Here is a 7,926-nt window from a genome sequence, read left to right as displayed (position 1 = left end):
TTTCTTCTAGCAAATACTCTTCTGCACCTTCTCTTCCCTACCGATTTGGATGCTGAAGTAGAAGACGGAGGTGCATGGGCAGGCAGTGAATCCAGCAGGTTTGAATGTACTGTATGTTGGAATTCATCTCAAAGAATCAACCGGAGAGTTTGCTAACTGAAAAAAATAAGTTGCCACGTCTCACTTGCGGAGATCCTAATTTAGGAAATCAGGCATGAGGTCCAGTGTATTTAAAAAAAAACCTTTTTTTTTTTTTTGTATTTTAAAATAAACTCCACAGGTAATTCTGATGAGCAACAAAGTTTAGGAACTACTGTATTTGTATGATAATTGACAGTAATCATGTAGGCGAAAACCAAAATGCAAGTTAAAACAATCAATTTAAATACCGAAGAGGAAAATAATATTAGTCTGTTTCAATGGATTTAGTAAATGTATAGAGTACAAGGCAGCACAAGCTGGCTTTTTCCAAAGGCTGTATCCAAAAACAAGAGTCTTTCCAAAGGGTGTATTCATTAAATATTCATCAAAATGCAAGTTTCAGCAAACCCAAAGGCAGAGCCACAGATTACCCAAATACATAACTTTGACTAGCAACCAGGGGTTAGCAAGTTCTCTTTAAGACTTTTGAATAACATATCGCTTCTCAGCCTTTTGGCTAAGATCAAGTGTAATACTTTTGAATAACCTAACATAGCTCTTTATCTGATGTCCCTAAATTAAGACATTTTAGAATAAAGGACATCTTTTCAAGCGATGTATTACTTCTGGATTAAAAATAATTCAACCAATACTTTCCCCATTCAAAAAAAAGGAATACATATTTTATTACTATTTATATCATTAATAGAAAAACCTCTCAATAAAACTATAGAATTTGAAGCATGCATAAAGTATGATGTCACTTGTCTTTTGCCTTTACATTGGACATAGCAATATTCATAATTTCTTTACATCTCAATTTTCCTGAAAATAATAGAAATTTCTTCATTGCTCACCAAACTCCACACCCGAAAAACAAATAACCCAGTGAAGAAATAGGCAGAAAACATGAATAGACACTTCTGTAAAGAAGACATCTGGATGGCCAACAGGCACATGAAAAGATGTTCGTCTCTCCTTATCAGGGAAATACAAATCAAAACCACACTCAGATATCACCTCACGCCAGTCAGAGTGGCCAAAATGAACAAATCAGGAGACTATAGATGCTGGTGAGGATGTGGAGAAACGGGAACCCTCTTGCACTGTTGGTGGGAATGCAAATTGGTGCAGCCGCTCTGGAAAACAGTGTGGAGGTTCCTCAGAAAATTAAAAATAGACCTACCCTATGACCCAGCAATAGCACTGCTAGGAATTTACCCAAGGGATACAGGAGTACTGATGCATAGGGGCACTTGTACCCCAATGTTTAAAGCAGCACTCTCAACAATAGCCAAATTATGGAAAGAGCCTAAATGTCCATCCACTGATGAATGGATAAAGAAATTGTGGTTTATATACACAATGGAATACTACGTGGCAATGAGAAAGAATGAAATATGGCCTTTTGTAGCAACGTGGATGGAACTGGAGAGTGTGATGCTAAGTGACATAAGCCATGCAGAGAAAGACAGATACCATATGGTTTCACTCTTATGTGGATCCTGAGAAACTTAACAGAAACCCATGGGGGAGGGGAAGGAAAAAAAAAAAAGAGGTTAGAGTGGGAGAGAGCCAAAGCATAAGAGACTGTTAAAAACTGAGAAGAAACTGAGGGTTGATGGGGGGTGGGAGGGAGGGGAGGGTGGGGGATGGGTATTGAGGAGGGCACCTTTTGGGATGAGCACTGGGTGTTGTATGGAAACCAATTTGACAATAAATTTCATATATTGGAAAAAAAAAGAAATTTCTTCATTAATGTAGAAAGGGATCATTAGAAAACAAGAAACTAAAAACTGCTTTTGAAAAAACGAGTAAAACTTTTTGTTTCAACATACATTTTTCTAGGGGTGCCTGGGTGGCTCAGTCGGTTGAACGTCCGACTTTGGCTCAGGTCATGATCTCACGGTTCGTGAGTTTGAGCCCGGCGTTGGGCTCTGTGTTGATGGCTCAGAGCCTGGAGCCTGCTTCAGATTCTGTGTCTCCCCCTCTCTCTGCTCCTCCCCCACTTGCACTCTGTCTTTCTCTGTCTCAAAAATAAAATAAACATTAAAAAAATTTTTTTTTAAAACATATTTTTCTAGCTTTTGTATTAGTGGTCATCGCTATATAGTAAATCACACCAAAATGCGGTGACTTAAAACAATACACATTTACAGTCTCACAGTTTCTGTGAATCACAATTCTGGAAGTGACTTGACTGGGTGGCTCTGACTCAGGGTCTCACACAAGGTTGCAGCCAGGGCTGCAAGATGGCGGCCAGGGCTGCAGTCATCTGAAGGTTTGACTGGGGCTGGAGGATCCGCTTTCAAGTTTGTCACTCATATGCCTGGCTGTTAGTCCTGGTTGTTGGCAGAAGGTCCTAACTTCTTGCATTGATCTCTCCATGGGGCTGCCTGTCCTCACAACAAGGCAGCTGGCTTCTTCCAAAATGGGTGATCCAAAAGAAAACAAGACAGAAGCAGCAAGGGCTTTTGTGACCCAACATTGGAAGTCACGCTATGTAATTTCCATAGTGTCCTATTGGTGGCACAGGCCAGCCTTCTTCAATGTGGAAGGGGACTTACAAGGGTGTGAATATCAGGAGGCAAGAATCACAGGGGACAGGGAGGGGCATCAGGAAGACTGGTTACCACACTGCTTGAAACTAACATCAGACCTCAATAAAAAACTGTATTTTATTGGGTCTAAAATAGCATTGACTATGGAATGCCTGGGTGACTCAGTCAGTTGAGCGTCTGACTCTTGATTTCGGCTCAGGTCATGATACCAGGGTCATGGGACTGAGCCCCATGTCAGGCTCCACAGTAAGCTTGGAGCCTGCTTAAGATTCTTTCTCTCTCTCTCTCTCTCTCTCTCTCTCTCCCTCTGCTCCTCTCTCCCACTTCATGCTATCTCTAAAAATAAATAAAATAAAATAAAATAAAATAAAATAAAATAAAATAAAATACCATTGACTGTATAAGACACATTTTTGTTTTATGTAACAATAAGAAAGAAAAAATTGGCCAGTATTGGGATAGTCTCCAAATAAAGCTGGTCTACCAAAGGCTATGCCTTCAGTGTAGGGGGAAATGAAAATAAATCTACAATACAAAAAGGAACAGCAGAAGACTCACAAGTCTCAATTTGCACTGGGTGAAGGTGGGGATAAAATAGTCCCTCGAGAATTTGAACCCAAGCAGGTAGGACCTCCCCCAACTGAGACAATTGTAAATAGAACTATCTGCACATCCACTCTTAAGGAACTTGATTTCAATCCAGGATGAATGCGACTGGCAGAGACTTTCTAATTTTAAAGGATGTTAAAATGTAGGAAAATGCGCATATGAAAATTAAGAAAGCCCAGTAAGTCATATCAGTAAAGACTCAGGTAAAATGTACAGAAATAGTTTAGAGTCAGCATTCTTTAGGGCCAGCTGACAAAAATGGAGACTTATTTTTGAAAACAGAACCTTGGTCCATCTGCTGTGTTCTGTTGGCCAATACTGTGTCCTTTCTCACATCAGTTTCTTAGACTCAGCTAATTACAGAAGCAGAAAATGAAGCAAAAGTTAAGATGGGAATCCGTGGAAATTGGATGAACTTTGAATTAGACCCACTGAAGTCCAGGCTTTCAGAGCTTTGTGACCTTGAGTGAGTGGCTTTCCCTCTCTGGGTCTCTAGTCTTACGACCTTTGGGTAAGGTCCAGGCAATGATCTACCTTGCAGAATTGTAAGAATTAAATATAAGTAGGAAGCATCTAGCATGGTGCCTATCATATTTGCTCAACAATGATAGCGAGTTTTATGATTATGACTTACCAGTTTCTACGACTACACTCCTTTTTTGAGACGTCTTTTCAAAGGCTGAACAAATAGGAGCCCTAGTGGCCAGGGAGGACTACCTTCCTCCTGCTGCTCATTCAGTAACAGCTGTAAATATTGATGGAGTTCTCAGTCTTAATTGCACACGGGTCCTGGACTTAAGTATTATTTCAGCCGCACCACCTACGCAGCCCTGCCTCCTTCCCACGGAACTGTAAAGAGAATGGAGCTGGTCGTCAGGGCTGCTTTACTCCAGCCAAAAGGAGTCCCACTGAGTCTCCATCCTGGAGAAGTCACCTTCATTGATTTGGAGTGAATGGTTCTTCATTCTGCAAACATTTACTAAGTATCTTCTACATTCCAGACTCTAAATCAGGTTGCAAGGACATAGAGATTAATACACGTGGCCAGTGACCTCGAGAGGCTAATAATCCTGTGGAGGAAAGAGCAGGGAGAATGAATCATGACAGGTGAGAAGTCCCATGAGAGATGTAGGTGGAGGTTGTGGGAACAACTAGGACACGTTGACTCCACCTGGCGAGATCAGGGAAGGCTTCAAAGAGGAGGTGATGCCTGGTAAACCTTAAAAGATGAACAGTATTTTGCCACATCGATACTATTGAGGTCTTAGGGATTTAACACTTGACATTCATTTATTTTTTTCCCTTCTCGGGTATGGAATCAATCGAGAAATAACACATAACAGATAGATCAGTGGAGGTCAAATTCTCAGCTTTACTGCTGAGAAAGCCAACTGGAGAACACGCCTCTAGACCTATGGTCAAAAAAGCAGGCCCAAAATGAGTAGCATTTACAGTGGAGAAACCTGAAACACACACCACAGCCAGGTGATCAAGGTCAACGTCAGCATAAATCATGTGATAGCAACTACCCGTGATATGATGGGATGAGAATCACACGTCACCTTGGGGGTCTTCCTCCCCCAAACCCATAACCCCGGTCTAATTGTGAGAAAAACCTCAGACAAATTCCAGTTGAGGGACTTTCTACAAAATACTTAACCCGTCCTCCTCAAAACTGTCAAGGTCATCAAAACAAGGGAAATCTGAGAAACCACCACAGCCAAGAGGAGCCTGAGACGACAGGACGAGAAACTTCAGCGTGGAATCCTGGGTGGGCCTGGGGAACAGAAAAGGGACATGAGGTGAAAGCTAAGGAAATCTAAGGGGACTTTCGTTAAGAAAAACGTATCGATTTTCGTTCGTTATTTGTAAAAATTTACCATGCTAACGTAAGATGTTAATAATAGGGGAAAGGATATAGACTATAGGCGCATTTCTGTTCTGTGTTCTCAAATTTTCTAAAAGTTAATACTGTTCTAAAAAATAAAGTAATCGGAAAATCGAGGCGGGTGGGTTTCCAGTACCCCCCAGCCCTCCATCCAAGTGTGGACAGCGGGTGTATATTTGGGAACTGCAGAGCAGACCCCCTGAGCCAGCACGGCTGCCCAGGACAACCAGGAGCAGAAACTGAATCCCAGAGGCCTGAAGGCATTTCATTGGTTGGCCCCACCCAACTGTGGCCCACTGTCTGTGACCCCCCATTCGGGTCATGAAGGTGGCCTCCATGCAGGACCCAGGCATGTTTCCGAAGAGGCCCTGTGGCAAAGCAGTCAGCGCATGGGTGTGGAACGAAGCCATCTGAGCTCAAAGCCCGGGTTTGCCACTTTCTACCTGTGCAACCTTGACAGGTTGCTTACCTTCTCTGAACCTCGGTTTTGTGACCTGTAAGAGGGAAACGGTAATAGTATATACCTCAGTGGGCTAGAAGATTAAATTAGATGCTATAAGCAAGGTAGCTGGAACAGTCCCTGGCATACAGTAAGTGCTCAACAGGTATAAGCTGCTATTGTTACTCTCATGGAAACATAAAGCCAGATGACTGCGAGGTCAGGGTCGGGTGCCCTCCCTGACGTTACAGTCATCTTGGTTGAGGACACCGGGCACCCAGGAAGCAGCCCCTACAATGGCAGGAAGTGAAAGGGGAGGGGGTCAGCATGCAGGGGCTGCAGCCCCGGGTGCACATGGGAAATCGGGTAAGATCAGACTGGAGCACAGCTGGGCTTAGCCACACGCCGGTGAATGCTAGGACTCTGGACTTTTCTAGGGATCGACAGGAACTTTTAAAGCTATGGGAGGCAGAGTTTTTCTGGAAAGGGCCAAGGAGTATATACTTCAGGCTTTGTGGGCCAAGGGGCAAAATCAAGGATATTATGTATCCTTGTTATATAACTACAAATAAAAAATATATGTACATACATATATATAAAGTTATGCATATTATATAGACATATAGTAAGTTGCATAACAAGAGATGGCATTTTCCATTAACAAAAATGGATTCCAAGAAAAATCGCTGGAACAGCTCTTTTTGAACACGAAATAGCTATTTGAAAACAACCATTAGGTGAGTCTAGTGCAGTTAAATAGCCAAATTCCACCCCATCTCAATCTCCAACCCCCTGTAAGCATGAATTTAAAAATGAAAACAAGCAAGGTAAATTGTGGAGTTCTTTGGTCTACAAGGTCAGCGAAATCACCCACATCCCCTAATGAGTTGGAACCCATTGCCTCAGATTCACTCTCCTACTCTCCCGCGCCCTGTGTAATTTGAAGCCTTTGGAATAGCCGGTAATAAAAAATAAAATGAAGTGTCCTCGTATGGCAGCAGGGGAGGAACCCCAAATGCTGCTGAGTTACAACTGCATCACTACAATTTATAACGCACCAAACGGTGGGCATTTATTTTTGAGAGAGAGAGAGAGAGAGAGAGAGAGAGGAACTGCTGGGCTGTTATGGCAGAAAGCAGCCGTAGACCGTACGTGGGCAAATGGGCATGGCCGTGTTCCAATAAAACTTTATTTGTGGATACTGAAATTTGAATTTCATATACTTTTCACATGTTGTGAAATGTCATTCTTCTCTTCATCCCCGCCACCACCCCCCCAGCCCCCCGCCAGTCATTTGAAAATGGAAACACTATGCTTAGCTTCAGGACCCTACGAAAACAGACATCAGGCTAGATCCTGCTCACGGACCAGCTTACCCTCTCCTGGGTTGTTTTTTTTTAATTATTTTTATTTATCTTATTTTATTGAAATATAGTTGACACGCAGTGCCTTTTATCCCCGTGATGCCCACGCCTGTTTTAAAGGCTGGTCCTAAATAAACGCTGAATCTTATCAACTCATCAGCAAGCAAACACATCTAAAACCTCTTCCCTCCATGTTCTAGGGCTGATGGGCTCTCTGTCTCCAGAGCTCGGGAAACCCCTGCAGGGTTTCCTCTGACTCACCCTCTTTCTGGTAACATTTGCGGCATTTTACCCTCCCTTTCATAGCAGGTGCTGTCTCAGATGGCAGCAGAATGAAACTCGGAAAAATTCTCATCACTCTAAACTGAGGGCATCCCCGGCTCCTAGTACCATTAAGGAAGAACTACTTTTAGCCTCATGACTATTGCCGGAACTTAATGAGCTCAATTCAGTTGCTAGAACTCACTTCTACAGCATCCCCCAGCTATGCAAGGTGTTAACGCTAGATGGAAGGCTCCCAGCCTCCAGGAAAGGGACGTACAATGTGCTTGAAAGTGACATGAAGACAAAAGGATATGAAACACTAAAGAAACAATATGTCCACAGTTAAATAGTCTTTGATTTGTTATCGAGTTTGTTTGTACATTGAAAGGAGTTTTGAGGGGTGCTTGGGTGGCTCAGTCGGTTAAGCATCCAACTTCAGCTCAGGTCATGATCTCACGGGTCATGAGTTCAAGCCCCGCATTGGGCTTTCTGCTAACAGTGCAAAGCCTGCTTGGGATCCTCTGTCTCCCTCTCTCTCTGCCCCTGCCCCACTGGCACATGCTCATGCATGCTCTCTCTCTCTCTCTCTCTCTCTCTCTCTCAAAAATAAATAAACATTAAAAAGAAAGAAGTTTTAAAATGAGTAAGAATAACCATAGG

At 42.8% G+C, this 7,926-nt stretch overlaps 1 pseudogene; it reads left to right on the top strand.

The window, feature by feature from the left end:
- The first annotated feature begins 638 nt into the window (after positions 1-638).
- Positions 639-787, top strand: LOC122238977 (annotated as a pseudogene).
- The last annotated feature ends 7,139 nt before the right edge of the window (positions 788-7,926 follow it).

This window comes from Panthera tigris, chromosome B2 (genome assembly GCF_018350195.1).
Source record: "Panthera tigris isolate Pti1 chromosome B2, P.tigris_Pti1_mat1.1, whole genome shotgun sequence".
Classification (NCBI taxonomy): Eukaryota; Metazoa; Chordata; class Mammalia; order Carnivora; family Felidae; genus Panthera; species Panthera tigris.
The sequence above is the reverse complement of the archived record's forward strand: the minus strand, read 5'-3'. Positions and strand labels throughout refer to the sequence as shown.